Source organism: Thamnophis elegans, chromosome 6, assembly GCF_009769535.1.
Source record: "Thamnophis elegans isolate rThaEle1 chromosome 6, rThaEle1.pri, whole genome shotgun sequence".
Lineage (NCBI taxonomy): Eukaryota > Metazoa > Chordata > Lepidosauria > Squamata > Colubridae > Thamnophis > Thamnophis elegans.
Window position 1 is genome coordinate 38,586,191 of NC_045546.1, and position 15,122 is coordinate 38,601,312.

The window sequence follows — 15,122 nt, forward strand, 5'->3', positions numbered from 1 at the left end:
TAGTATTGATTATAATTTTGAAATACTTTTGTTTTTGTTATGGATGTTTTTCGTGAGAACAGTAAGATATATTTGAAATATAGAATATGTTTGCTTCAAGTGCAACAAATCACACAACAGTAAAATACTTACTTAAGAATACTAACCCCAAGCAAGCATCTATTATTCTACAAAGAATAATGCCCATGTTCCTATTGACATGTTTCTATGTTAATTTCTACACACAAGTTATTAAAGATTCCTGCACCAAAAAAGCAATTTAAAATATCTTAGACAGGTTTGTATATTAAAATTATGTTTATTAACAGTTGAAATGGAAAATATATATTTTAGAATATCCATATTTCCTGAGTTATTGCCTAATGCAACATAGAAAAAACATAGTAATTTTATAAAGTTGTGTAGCTTGCTGCATTAAACTGCTTAAAGCACATTCTTAATTAACTTTATTTATTTATTTCTAGTCGTATTGCTTGATACAACGACTGCTATTGGAGAGCTAGGATGGAAAACCTATCCTCTAAATGGGGTAAGTCGATCATCGTAGGTTTGTTGGCTATTTTGGGTATATATCTGATGTGCATTGAAATATAGTTTCTATTTCTAAAAATAGAACTGCACCAGTAGAAGCATACTGTATATACAAAATGGCACAAATAATTAAACACCTTTCATGGTTTATTTATGAATACTTATGGACTTACACAGTAAGTCAACTTTTAACTATAAATATCTTTTAAAAATACCTTTTGTTAATTGTGGAAAGGATTTTCTGTTTAAAAACATATGAATGAAATTTAGTGAAACACTTCTGATCACATTTCACCAGTTAGATGTATCTGATGTTCAAAATATAAATGCAATAATACAATAGCAGAGTTGGGAGGGGAGGTCTTGTAGTCCAACCCCCTGCCTAGGCAGGAAACCCTACACCATTTCAGACAAATGGCTATCCAACATCTTCTTAAAGACTTCCAGTGTTGGGGCATTCACAACTTCTGGAGGCAAGCTGTTCCTCTGATTAATTGTTCTAACTGTCAGGAAATTTCTCCTGAGTTCTAAGTTGCTTCTCTCCTTGATTAGTTTCCACTCATTGCTTCTTGTTCTGCCCTCAGGTGCTTTGGAGAATAGTTTGACTCCCTCTTCTTTGTGGCAACCCATGAGATATTGGAACACTGCTATCATGTCTCCCCTAGTCCTTCTTTTCATTAAACTAGACATACCCAGTTCCTGCAACCATTCCCCATATGTTTTAGCCTCCAGTCCCCTAATTACCTTTGTTGCTCTTCTCTACCCTCTTTCTAGAGTCTCAACATCTTTTTTACATCATAGTGACCAAAACTGGATGCAGTACTCCAAGTGGGGCCTTACCAAGACATTATAAAGTGGTATTAACATTTCACATGATCTTGATTCTATCCCTCTGTTTATGCAGCCTAGAACTGTGTTGACTTTTTTGGCAGTTGCTGAACACTGCTGGCTCATATTTAAATGGTTGTCACTAGGATTCCAAGATCCCTCTCACAGTTACTACTATTGAGCAAGGTACCACCTATACTGTATCTGTGCATTTTGTTTTTCGTACCTAAATGTAGAACCTTATTTTTTTTCACCATTCAATTTAATTTTGTTAGATAGTGCCCAATGTTAAAGTTTGTCAAGATCCTTCTGTATCTTAAGCCTATCTTATGGAGTGTTGGCCATTCCTGCCATCTTGGTGTCATCTGCAAATTTGATGAATTCCCCATTTAACCCTTCATCCAAATCATTGTGACCATGTTAAAGAGTACTGGCCTAAAACAAAGCCTTCGGGTACTCACCGCATACTTCCCCCATGTAGATGCAGTTCCATTGAAGACTTCATGTTGAGTAGGGTTGGTCAGCCAGTTACGAATCCATCTGGTGGGGATGCTGTCTAACCCACATTTTTCTACTTTGTCCAGTAGTAGGTTATAGTCTACTTTATCAAATGCCTTGCTAAAGTCCAAGTAAATTATATCGATGGCATTCCTCTGGTCCACTAATTTTGTCACTTTGTCAAAGAATGCAATAAGATTAGTCTGTCATGATCTGTTTTTGACAAACCCATGTTGGCTTTTGGCTATTACTTTGTTTATTTCTAGGTGTTCGCTAATTCGTTGCTTGGTTATCTTTTCCAGAATATTCCCTGGCATTGAGGTCTGGTGATAGGTCTGTGGTTTCTTGGATCTATTTTTTTCCTTTTTATGAATATGGCTTATATTTACATCATCTCTTTTCCAGTCCTCTGGCAATTCCCCAGTGCTTCAGAATCTCTGAAAGATATAGTTCACTAGTTGTGAGATCTCGTCTGCCAGTTCCTTCAGAACCCTGGCTTCAGAACCCTGGGGGTGTAACCCATCTGGTCCTGGTGATTTGAACTCATCTAGGGTAGACAGGTGCTCAATTACCATTTTCTTCCCTATTTCAACTTGTGTTCGTAATCTAATTTTTGTGGTGCTGTTTTTGATAGGTTGGACTGTTTTTTCCCTTTGTGTAAAGACAGATGCAAAAAATGAAATAAATAGTTCTGCTTTCTCCCTGTTGTTTGTCACCTTATTGTAACTTTCTCCCAGCAATTGACCAATTGTTTCCTTGACTTTTTTCTTGTTCTTAACATGTTAGAAGAAGCTTTTTTGTTATTTTTTACTTTTGTGGCAAGCCTTTGTGAGCCTTAGCTTTCCTCACTTCATCTTTACAGGTTAGGACTATTTGCTGGTATTCTGCCTCAGTTATGTCCCCCTCTTTCCACTTTTTATATTTATCCTTTTTGTCTTTCAATTTGTCAGAGAGTTCTTTATGTAGCCATGCTGGTTTCTTCTGGGAGCTGTTATTTTTCTTCTTCATTGGTATTGTGATAGACTGGGCTTTTGTAATCTCATTTTTCAAAAGCTCCCAAGCTTCTTGAGTTGTTTTCCCCATGAGGATTCTCATCCATGGTATCCTTCCTAAGCTCTCTCTGAGTTTATTGAAATTAGCTCTCTTAATGTCCAATACTCTAGTTTGACTTTGTTCTACTACTTGTGTTTGCATAATGTTGAATTCCAGTATTGCATGATCACTTGCCCCCAAGGTTTCTGTAGCTTCAACACCTTCTATCATTTCCTCTCTGTAAGTGAGAATTAACTGTCCCCTTGTTCCCTTCTCTACCTTTTGGGAAACAAAGTTGTCTGCTAGGTTTGTTGGGAACCTATTAGATTGTCCACTTGGTGCAGAGTTTGTTTCCCAGTTTATGTCAGGGTAGTTAAAATCCCCCATTACTATTGTGGTGTGCTTCCTACATACCTTAGTTAGCTGACTAGCAAAAAGTTCATCTACTTCCTGTGCTTGGTTGGGTGGCCTATAATATAGACCTATGGCTATGTCATTTCCCCCCTCCCTTTAATATTGATCCAAATACATTCAAGATAGTTCTCATCATTGTTGTGCTCTATTTCTGTAAAGATGTAGCTATTTCTTATATATAGTGCAAGCCCACGTCCTCTTTTATTTGGTCTATTTCTTTTAAATAATTTAAATCTTTCTAGCTGTATGTTCCAATTGTGGGTTTCACCCCACCAAGTTTCTGTAATGGCAACAATATCATATTTGTCCTCATTTACTTGGATTTCTAATTTATCTTGTTCCTCATACTCTCTGTACATTGGTGTCTAGACATTTGAGTCCATTTTGATTGACCCTGTGTTTGCGGTTTACTATTTTCCATAATACTGTTTTGGAAGCATTAATCTTACTTCTATTAACTCCTTCAAGAATAGGGTCTTATATTTGTCTATGGAATTTATGAACCAGTAAACGCAAGCTATTCACAGCAATGAAAACCCTAGCTGCTTATACAATACTCAGCTGTTGGAATCTAGCCAAAGATTCATTATTCTAAATTTGCAAATTTAGAGTAATGAATATAATAATTGTTGAAAGTTTGTTGTAAAACTCTCATGTGGATAAGATGCTTGTATTTCTTAAGGTACTGCATTCCTATGTCTAAAATAGAGTATATCAGGAAGAGTTACAGGTGAAAACAATAGACTGCCATGATCAATGACATATGGTAATACTATAGAACAGTGATGGCTAACTTTTTCCAGACCAAGTGGCCAAAGTATATGCTTGTGCACATGCACAAATGCACACGCACATGTCCGAACCCCCAAAATGCAATGCATGAGTGGGTCCATGCATGTGCCCTGCCCCCTGTACATATGTGCACATCGCCCAATCCCCATACCTCCCACATGTGCACAGCCCCCACACGCTCCAAGTCCCCCATGAATGCACATGCAGACACTCACACACACACACACCACCTCTTGCACATATGTGGCAGAGCCCCAAAGACCACGTGGCCACTGCAGCGGAACTGAACTGTGGCAACGGCTCACGTGCCATCAGAGAGGACACTGTGTACCACCTCTGGCAAGCGTGCCATAGGTTTGCCATCACAGCTATAGAATGTTATCAGTCAGTTAACAAGACAAATATAAAGTTTATGTGGCCTTACTGCAAATATTCACATTTTCCTAAGCAATGGAACATTCTATTCATTATCAGATATCTGACATTATTCAAATCAGCTTTTGTTATTGCCTGATATTACCAGGGGAGATGAAAGGGAGAGAGAGGAGAGAGGGAGAGTAACTTTATAAATTTAAAGTTTATAATACAATTTCTGTCAGGTCAAAATTTGTTCCCTTTTCATATGGAAACCTATCAGTCACTACCTCATTTCAAATGATCTCAAATGCCTTATTTTTCCATTTCAGTAATTCCAGACTGTAATAATTGGACATTGCTCATTTCAGTGAAATATGATTCTAAGAAAGATATTTGAAGCAGACTCAATGGATGAAAGGCAACAGGTTTTGAAAACAAGTCAAAATCCATTATGCATGTTCTAAATACAGGTTTCTATAGCTGAAGTTAGTTGATTTCTTATCTTTGATAATAAAATAAAGATGAGAATAATTCTGACTTTATCACTCAATTTCTTGTAAGTTAAGAGACGCTAAAAGAATTTTTCCCCTTTCTACTATTTGAAATTCTACTGTGGTTCTCAATTAACTCAAGTCACTCAAGGTTGGGGTAGGTATATAAATATAAAAAAATAAATAAGATCATTTTAGCCATTTTGCTTGGCCAGTTCACTTAAGAGTGCATTGAATGAACTTGTATATTTCAACTATTAATTAGGAACCCATATATTTAAACATTTAATCCATTCTATTGATTAGCTTCCAAGAACACTTTAATTTAAAATACCTTGTTGTCAACATACAATTTATTTTTATATGCTGTATCTTCAATGCTGAGTACTTCTGGTTTTTGAGATGACACACACACACTCACAAATACATACACACAAAAAACATAAGGCAAAAATTTCTAATTTTCACACTCTACCCACTGATATTATGAAAATTCCATTTAATTATGCAGAGATTATGAAGGAGATTTTCCTTCATTAAAAAACTACATTGCACTAAAAAAACTAGAAGTGTTAAAATAAATAATTTTTATTACTGGACAACTCTGTTCTAGAAAAATAAATGATACTTCGTAAATACTGTAATACAGTATATATTTTAAATATCAACATTCAGAAGCTTAATCGATATAACATTTCTTAAATTTGGCCTGTTTTTTTTTTTTAGTTTATGGATTATATTTTTCAGGGTTTCACAATCCTTTTATATCTCTTTTATCTTGGATAGCATTTATATTTCCTGTACTGTATATTTCCTGTACAAAATAGATGTTTCTTCTTGCTTAATTCAGAATTTTATTTGCTTTGAAAATAAGGAGAAAAATTTGAGTGAACAAGATATAGTAATAAATAAAATAAATAAATAACATAGTATATTTAAACTATATTCATCCATTGCATTTCAGTTAAGGTTAATAGGACAATGTTACAACATTTTAATATATTAAGCAGCGGTGGGTTTCAAAAATTGTTCGAACCTACTCAGTGGGCGTGGCCTCATTTGTGGGAGTGGCTTGCTACACATGTGACTGGATGGGAGTGGCTTGCTAATGCCGCCGCCGCTACCACCACTGCTGCTAACGCCGGCCCCCGCCTTCGGCCGCATAGTGCACATGAGCCCGCGGCTTTTGTGAAAGCTAGGCCTCCGCCCCCAACTTCAGCCACTACCACCACTACCGTCGCTGCTGCTAATGCCGCCCCCCTGCCTTCGGCCGCGTGCATGCGAGCCTAGCTCGTGAAAGCTAGGCCACTGTCCACCCCACTTCAGCCACTAACGCCGCCACCACTAATGCCGCCGCCGCTAATGCCGCCCCCCCCAGCTTCGGCCGCATAGTGCATGCGAGCCCACAGCTTTCATTAGCGAAGGCCTGGAGGCCTTCCCTCACAAAAGCTGGGCTGCCGCCACCCACCCAAAGCCTCCCGAGTCCCGCTGCTGGGGCTTTGTTGCTTACCTGAGGGGGAAGCAGCAAGCGAAGGCCGAAGGGAATTTTCAAATGGAGGTCAAGCGCAAAAAAAGCTTCACTTCGCCTCCAGCCCGCTCACTGATTGGCTGGACTCCAGCCAATCAGTGAGCAGCAGGCTGGGCTTAGTGCGGACAGGCAGGGGAGCGAGGGAGTGAGCTGCGGATGGGCGGGGGAATGAGCAGGTGATCTGCGACACGCCGGAAAAGGGTGCTTTGCAGCGACAGGGGCCAGGACTGGTACCGGCGTTCCCGGAAGTTAATTACTTCCAGGTTCACTGATGAACCGGTTCGTGCGAACCAGTGCGAACCGGGAGGAACCCACCCCTGATATTAAGGCAAAGACTAGCACATCACAGAGCTCCCCGAGTCATTCATAGATATCAGAGTTTTGATTACTGTAGCATGCTGATAGTGTCACTATCCTTATAAGTTCTGGTTCAGTAGTATGCTTATATGTATGCATGAATTGATTTATGTATCACAGACTGTGCCAAAACATAGTCAAAATTCTTTAAACCAATAATGGAATGAATATACTCTAAGAAAACAGCTGTGTGGGCCATTTATGTTCTGCTTTTCTGTAACAATGATGGGTTTTTTAAAAAAAAAAAGCTTTTATGTGCTTTAGACTTTTTCCATTATTCTAAGTAATATGATAAGTAGAATTTCAACACTGAATATTGATGTTTACATTTGCAGTGTACAAAAAATTAATTCCTCTGATTTATGCCTAGCGATTTAGAGAACATTTAAGAGAATAAAAAATATCAAACTTTCAAATATGCAAATATATACACAGAGTACTCTCCAACAAAACTTTAGAAAGGTCTGATTGACCCCTGGACTGCTGTATCAATCATAGAGCTTTATTGATGTGTCATTACCCTAAAACATCTTATAAGAAGAAATTTGGAGCAGAATCAAATATTGTCAAATATTTTCATGTGGAATTTTAGACTGTTGATGACTTCTGCAAAAGCTATTGGCTCATTACATTATCTCCCCCTCCCCCCAGAGATCTATGGAAACTAGAAAATTCCTGAATGCTTAACTAATATGTGATTGATATGGCCGATGATTCTGCTGGATATTTGCAGGTGTCTTCTTTCAAATTCCAACCGGTCCTGCTTTATTGCAGGTATAATGGTGAAATAAGATAGCTGAACATGATGGCACAAGACAAACAGATTATATCAACAGAGAAGAAACTATAATGATGACAAGTCTCTTTCTAGGGAGCTCATTGCAAATGGAATTATTGCTTCATTTATCAAAATGTCTGAAGGAATTCATCAAGAGTGTCTTTTAACACTTTATTATCTACTTTATTAGGCAAACAGATTATATTTGACAGAAGTTAAGCATAAATGTTACATAGTGTTCTATATTATTGACAATGACAGCAATAGCCTTTTAGGCTTATATGCTGTCTCTGAGCATTTTACAGCACTCTCTGGGTGGTAAAACCATTATTTTGCATATTGACCCCAACAATCTGGGTCCTCTTTTACCCATCTTGAAAGGATGTAAGGCTGAGTCAACCTTGAACCCCAATAGGATCAAACTTCAGGGCATAGTTTTCCCACAATACTACACTTTAATCATTGAATTTGTATCAATACAATACTTTCATACAAGAGGTCATTGTATTAATGTTGTACTCACTTTGATATAAATATTCATTTATAAAGTACAGAAGTTAGCCTTAGATTGGAAAAGGACTCATACATTTTGGTGGAAATTGTATTAATGCTGGTTGGGGAATTCTGATAATTGAAGTCCATACATCTTAAAGTTGCCCAGGTTGAGAAACACTACTCTATTTAAAGAGACCACTATTGGATGGAATCTGGAGCATGTCTTTCCTGCTGAATTTAACAGGATAGGTAGTCTGTACTGAGGAGAAAAAGTCCCATTAGTAACCCAGCCTGTAGACATGAAGGACTTTAAAGATAACCACTAGCAACTTGTATTGCATTCAGAAGCACACTGGTAACCAATGCAGCTTATAGAGCAGAGATGTCACATTTGTCAAATAACTGGTATGATAATGGCTCACACTCCTGAATGTTGCACCAGTCAAAATGTCTGAATACTTTTGGGCACCCCATGGCACTTTGTAGTAATAAGGAACTGACTAAGGCATGACCAATTGGAGTCCAGGAACAAGCACCAGTATCACAAAATGTAAAGCTTGCAAAACCCTCTCAGCCACAGTTACCACTTCCTTCTTGAGCAAGAATCATGAGTTCAGGAGGACTCCTAGATTGTGCATAGGATCAGTTTGGAGCAGGGGTGAAATGCTCTGAAGTCTGCTTTGAAAAATGCTAAAAAAAGGTTTTTAAAAAAAGTTCTGATGATCGTGCAGCACAGCTGATTGTCACACAGCTGATCATTAGAACTTTGTTTTTACTTTTTTTAGCATTTTTTTTTTCAACCGGTTCGGGCGAACCAGTCCAAACATGTAGCATTTCACCCCTGGCTTGAAGCAACTCCATTCAAAATATGAGATGGAAATATCCCAGAACCAAGAACTACTAAAACCTAAAGCAACTTGGTCTCACTAGGCTTAAAGCAAAGCCTATAAACTGGTTTTAAAATCTAGAAAGTAGTGTAGTATAAAACTGTCCAATTCTGTCAATATCTAAGTGTTGCTTTTTCAGATTTGCCAACTGCAGCTTTTTTTAAGTAGCCAGAATCAGGCTGCACATAACCTCCAGGATGGCTTCTGTAATTATTGGTCTTGGCACAAAATTGGCACATCATACAAACACACAAAGCACAACATAGAAAACAAGAAAACCTTAGCAGGCATAATTCTAATTTGACATTAAACCAAACTTGAAACTTAAAAATGAAACAAAGTAAAATATTACAGTATAGGCTAACATAAATTTAATTTTACTTCATCTGAATTTTCCTTCATGCAGTATGTGAAAACAGGTAAAGAAACAAGACCACTGATTATTCAAAAATAAAAATATTCAGACTTTTGTGATTGTTATTGTCATTGAGGTTTTTACTGGATATGGCAGCTTTAATGCTAAGAGAGTCAAGTTCCTCTGAACCTCAGTGAAGAGCTGTTCCATTGGGCAGTCACCATAAGGTGTGTCTGTGTGTGTCTGTGTGTGTGTGTGTGTGTGTGAGAGTGAGTGTGTGTAGAGCAGTAAAGTGTCTTATGTTTGTCAACCGGCATAATAATTGCTTAGACATAGATTCTTCTTAAATATCTTTACATTTGATTCCCATTAAATATAAGCTATATAAATATGTTTAAATGGTTTGCTAATATAGCATTGCCAGAAATTTATCAGTGTAAGGGAAAAGGTGATTAGTCATGAATAGTTCTGCAGGAATTCCATATAGGAGGAAAAAGGACTGGGTTGGGGAATCTAGAAATCTAAAAAGATGGAAAGAAGTTGCTGAAAAAAAATGCAATGGTGACCAGGACATTATTATAGTATACATTCCTTTCCTTTATGTTTCAAAACAGTTACAGTACTCAAATACTGAAGTCAAATGCAGATCAGTATAAATAATTGAATTACATGTATAATTTTGCTCTATAGTAATGAATATTTTGAAGAATTGACAACTGTAGAACTATTTAAATTGATACATGAAAAAAATGAAAATTTCTGTTAAAAGAGTTGACATCAGATATTTGTTTAAAAATATTAGATATCAGAGGCACGTTTTTATTTTATCCATTTGTCTAAAAAAAGAAGTAATACATATTATCAGATATGGATAACACTTGTTTCTTTCATCTGCTTTCAGAAACTATGTAACAGCAGATTTCAAACTTCCATTCCTGCCTTTTCTCCACAGAATATTCACTGTAGGCAGCTAGCCTATTTCTATTTTATTACTTCACATTCTAAAGAATTTATTCTACACATATGTTTTTGTAACTTTGGGAAACATCTATAAATATGTTGTTTTCTGAATAGCGCTGCTTCATTCAGGTTTTTAAAATTATGATTTTTCATGTGGTTCAACTATTTGTCATTTTCCCCCTCCTACAATTTTGTAAGCAGGTTCAATATGTTTTAAGGAAAGTCTGTGCCAAGCTATTTGTCATGGGAAATACAAAAATCAGAAAATCATTTCATGAAAAGTGCATGGAGAATAGGAGTTGATGCAGCCATTTGAAAAAGAAAAAAGGAGAGAGAGGGGGGAAGGGGAGAGGGAGAGGGAGAAAGAGAGAGAGAGACCTCAAGAGCTGCACAATCAGAAATGAGTTTTCATTCAGTTACTAACAGATTTTTTTTTAATAGAGTGGTCTATTATGGATTGGAGGGAAAGTAGATATATTTTGGGGGGCAATTCCACATCACAGCCTAAAACTGTTTGTTTCCCATGTTCCTTCCACCTGGTTCTTAAGCTTGCTGCTTCAGATTATAATGGTTGATGGCCACCCCAAGACCTGAATGCCTGTTCTATTATTTATTGGCCTTCCCATCTGTGCAGTGAAGGCAAACTACACTGGATGGCCTCTATGTGGACCTGTCTACCAATGCCTGCCCTTTTTTTCAGACTTCAATAGTCTTATGGCTTTCCTTTACTTTCCCAAATTCTTTTACACACACACACACACACACACACACACACACACACACACACACACAAAGAAACACACACAAAGACACTATTATGGCTTTAGACACTAATTCAAACTTTTCTTCTTCCTCCTCTTTCACCCCCCTTTGGTATCCTTGCAGCAGAGAACACCTTTTAGTTGTTTTGTTCTAACATTCCTCTGTAGATCCATGAAACATTTGTAGTGAGGAAGAACTATTAGCTCAACTTCATAGAAACAAAGTTGAAAAATTCCTATATTGAAACTGAAAGATTTTTCTTAATGAAAGGAAGCTTTCCAGTACTATAGGAAGAAAGTGAAAAATCAAGGGGTGCCTGCGTCAGTCGGCCAGACAGAAATAGTAAAGGTGCCCATTGGGAGATATGATGTTGTAAAGGAATATGAACTTCTAGGCCTAAAAATAGTTTTATTGAGTTAATAGGTCATATATGGATTTATCACAAAATTATTTTTTTAAAAACCAAGCAAAACTATAGTATATCCACTAGCACCTCAAGATAAAATTGCTTCACCAAGAAATGGCCAGTTGCTAAAGGGGGGAGGGGGCATGCCAGACACTTCAGTGAATCAGAGCTGGAATTATTTTTAGAACAGAACAAAGCTTCCATTTGAAGGGGTAAATATACCTTGGATCAGAAAACAGATCGGAATCAAAGGCTGGAAAATATACAAAGAAAATATATTATCTTTGGGGCAAAGATAATATAATCCATTATTTCACCTGCATTGGTGAAGGGACAGACAAAAAGCATGGATCTACCATCTGTATAGTTCAACTGCATTCTATCTATCTATCTATCTATCTATCTATCTATCTATCTATCAATCATCCATCCATCCATCCATCCATCCATCCATCCATCTATCTATCTATCTATCTATCTATCTATCTATTTATCTATCTTCTATCTATTAAATCCATATATTTTCAATAGGATTAGAATTGGATCCCCTATTTCATTAACTCATCATCTCATTTAATAGCAATAGCAATAGCTCTTAGTATTATATACGTCTTCACAGTGCTTTTACAGCCCCCTCTAAGCAGTTTACAGAATCAGCATATTGCTGATTCTGTCTTGGAAGGATGGACGGCTGAGTCAACCTTGAGCCGATGAGATTTGAACTGCCAAACTGCAGCTAGCAATCAGCTAGTTGTCAAGTAGTCTGCAGTACTGCACTCTAACCACTGTGCCACCTTGGCTTTTAAAAACTATGCATTTTTGAATAAACATGAACCTCTAAGTCATAAACTATAGGTGAGCTTCAGTATCTACCATGTTCTTTTTTCTTCATTCTGAGAGACCTAGATGCATTGACAACTGCCATTGTGTGATCTTCCATCTTCATCCAATGGTAAGGATGTTCCTTCTAGATAGCAAAGAGATTCCCAGGACAAACTATCAAACCTAACACAGAGAGAAAAATATGTTAAAAAGAAAAACAAAGCAAAATAAGAAAAAGAAACTAATAGAGATTAATTTGGAGATACTGATACAAGTAGGGCATGTCAATTTTTTCAACTTTCAATTTCCAAACTTTAGGGGTGCTCAAAAGTTGTGACATGCCTTGGGGATTGTAAATATATTTTGGTTACTTTAATATAATTTAGATGTGCTTGGTAAGTAACTGCATAAATGTCCTAACTTTTAAACATTTTTTTGTTTCATTTGTGAAACAAATGTTACAATGCAAGGTTTTTGAAATGTAAAAAAAGACTAAGATTTCATAATTCTTTCCACCTTTAATATAACATAACATGTTTCCGTGAAAATAAGCCAGGTTCTTATTTTCTTTTGACCTCCAAAATAAGCAATTGGCCTTATTTTCAGGGAGGTCTTATTATTTTTGAGGTACAGGAGGCTATGTGTGTGTGGTCACCTCATTGCTGCTGCGCTCAAAGCCCAATTGGATTTATTATCTGGGGAGGTTATTTTTGAGGAAACAGGTTATAAACTGTACAATTTAATTGAGAAACAAACTGAAATCTTTTAGGGGGAGGAAATAATAAAAACTTACAATAACATGGTTGCATAAAGTTGCACACACCCTTAAATAATATTTTATTGAAGTACCATTTAATTTTATGACCTTAGTCAGTCTTTCGAGAAAGGACCCTATCAGCAAGGCACATTTTGCCTTTAGAATCTTTGTCACTTTTCTTTTAATAGTCTCCAAATCTTTCAGATTGTGAGAGCATCTCCTGTGCCCAGCCCTCTTCAGGTCACATCACAGATTTTCAATTGCACTTTGGCTGGGCCATTATAAACTTTGATCTTCTTCTGATGAACTATTCTTTTGTTGATTATGCTTTGAATCATTGTCATGTTGTAAAGTCAAATTTGTCTTTGCACTTTAGCAAAGCATGAAGGTGCTGTATCAAAATTGACTGATATTTAGAACTGCTCGTAATTCCCTCGATCTTGACTAAAACACCAATTCCAGCTGAGGAAAAGCAGTCCCGAATCATAATGCTGCCACTGTGGATACAGTAGAGTTGTGGTGATATGCAATGTTATTTTTGCACCACACATACTTTTTGAAATTATGGCCAAAATATCAACCCAGGTCTTATCACATGCTTTTGTCAGACTTGATATAGGTATGTCTGAATGTTTTTCTTTATAGGAAAAGGCTTTCATCTTGCCATTCTATCCATAGCCCAGACATATTAAAAATATGGAGATTGTTGTCATATGTAGTACACAGCCAGTATTTGCTGTGGTGGTCTCTCATGAGGAATAAGACACTCAGGCAAGATGTCTCGGGATGAGAGTGTTCAGAACAGACTCTGAAGTCCCCTTTTATTCTTATTACACTCATTAGCATACAATGTTATCACTGAGAGCCAGAATTGCCTATGGCCAGTTATTTTTAGGATTCATTCATCCTGTTTTCCACATCCCCATGCGCTTTCATTGTTTCGTGTACACTATGGGACATCCTGTGGGAGCATTTCTCTGTAATTATTCCCACATCTCCTCCTTTTTTATATTATCAACGGAGACTTCCTCTAAGTTCAGACAGACCTCAGTTTCAATGGCCAGAGCACCCACCCTATTAGAGGGAAGGAGGGTTTTGCACACTTGTAGCAGGGATGGGAGGCATTGGATACAACAACAGAGTAACATCAGCAATAAAATGATGGTTATTACCACAGGGATCAATGATCTCAACCAGGAGCCATCAGGTAGCCAGGACCACAAAGCCCCCCATAAGTCGATGGTATCAGAGCCATCCCTATGCAGGGGGTTGTTACATACCAAGGACTCCATTTTTTCCACTGTGGCAGAAATATTAGGTTGATTATCATGAATGTACATGCAACAATGTGAATGAATCAAAGCACAAATAGCACCTTTTGCAGCCAAAATAATATCCAAAGCAAAACAATTCTGCAATGTTACACTACGTATTTCCCCCAGTTCTTGATTAATTAATTTTAGAGCAGTAATAGTTTCATTAAACATAACAACAGTCCAATTATTTAACAAATGCAAATCTCTATAATTCATTGCAACACCTAGTGGAGGGAGAACACCTCTAGAAAATTGAGTCCAGGATGATCCTCCCAAGGTCAGGGGGGATTCGGAGAAGGTGTCTCATTTATTTTGAATTCTTCCACTAGGTAATTCTTTCATAGCATATATAGCCGGGGCCAACAATCCCAATGCACATACGCCTTGCCAATTTCGTGGAGTCTGTCGGTAAGCCCTTCTACCACATATGAGCCACATATTAGGTATGTCATAAGTTCCTTTTTTTGAGGAGTTGGCAAACTGTACCATGAACTGCATTTGACTGCAAGCCCAGTATTTATTGACTCCATCTGGCGCTGTTGTATTGATGGCATTACAACAAGTAGCCAATCCATTCCACGGAATCAGAGTCTTACAATTAGTGTAGTTGCCAAGTTATGTTGCCTTCCTCCATCGGCCTGTGCTGGAAAAACAGTAATGAGCAGGTTCCTGCACAGGGGTGTCTACAGCATATGTGATGTCGAGCAAACTTTGCGTTCTAAGCCAGGTACCTTGTTTCCATCCTGTTTCATTAAA

General features: G+C 37.3%; 1 protein-coding gene across 1 annotated transcript in view; it reads left to right on the forward strand.

Moving 5' to 3' along the window:
* Window positions 1-472: 472 nt before the first annotated feature.
* Window positions 473-15,122, forward strand: part of EPHA6 (EPH receptor A6) — a 375,283-nt gene continuing 360,633 nt past the window's right edge. The window contains exon 1 of the mRNA XM_032219659.1: window positions 473-529. The gene's annotated coding sequence lies outside the window, so the exon portion shown is untranslated. The remainder of the gene's footprint in view (window positions 530-15,122) is intronic.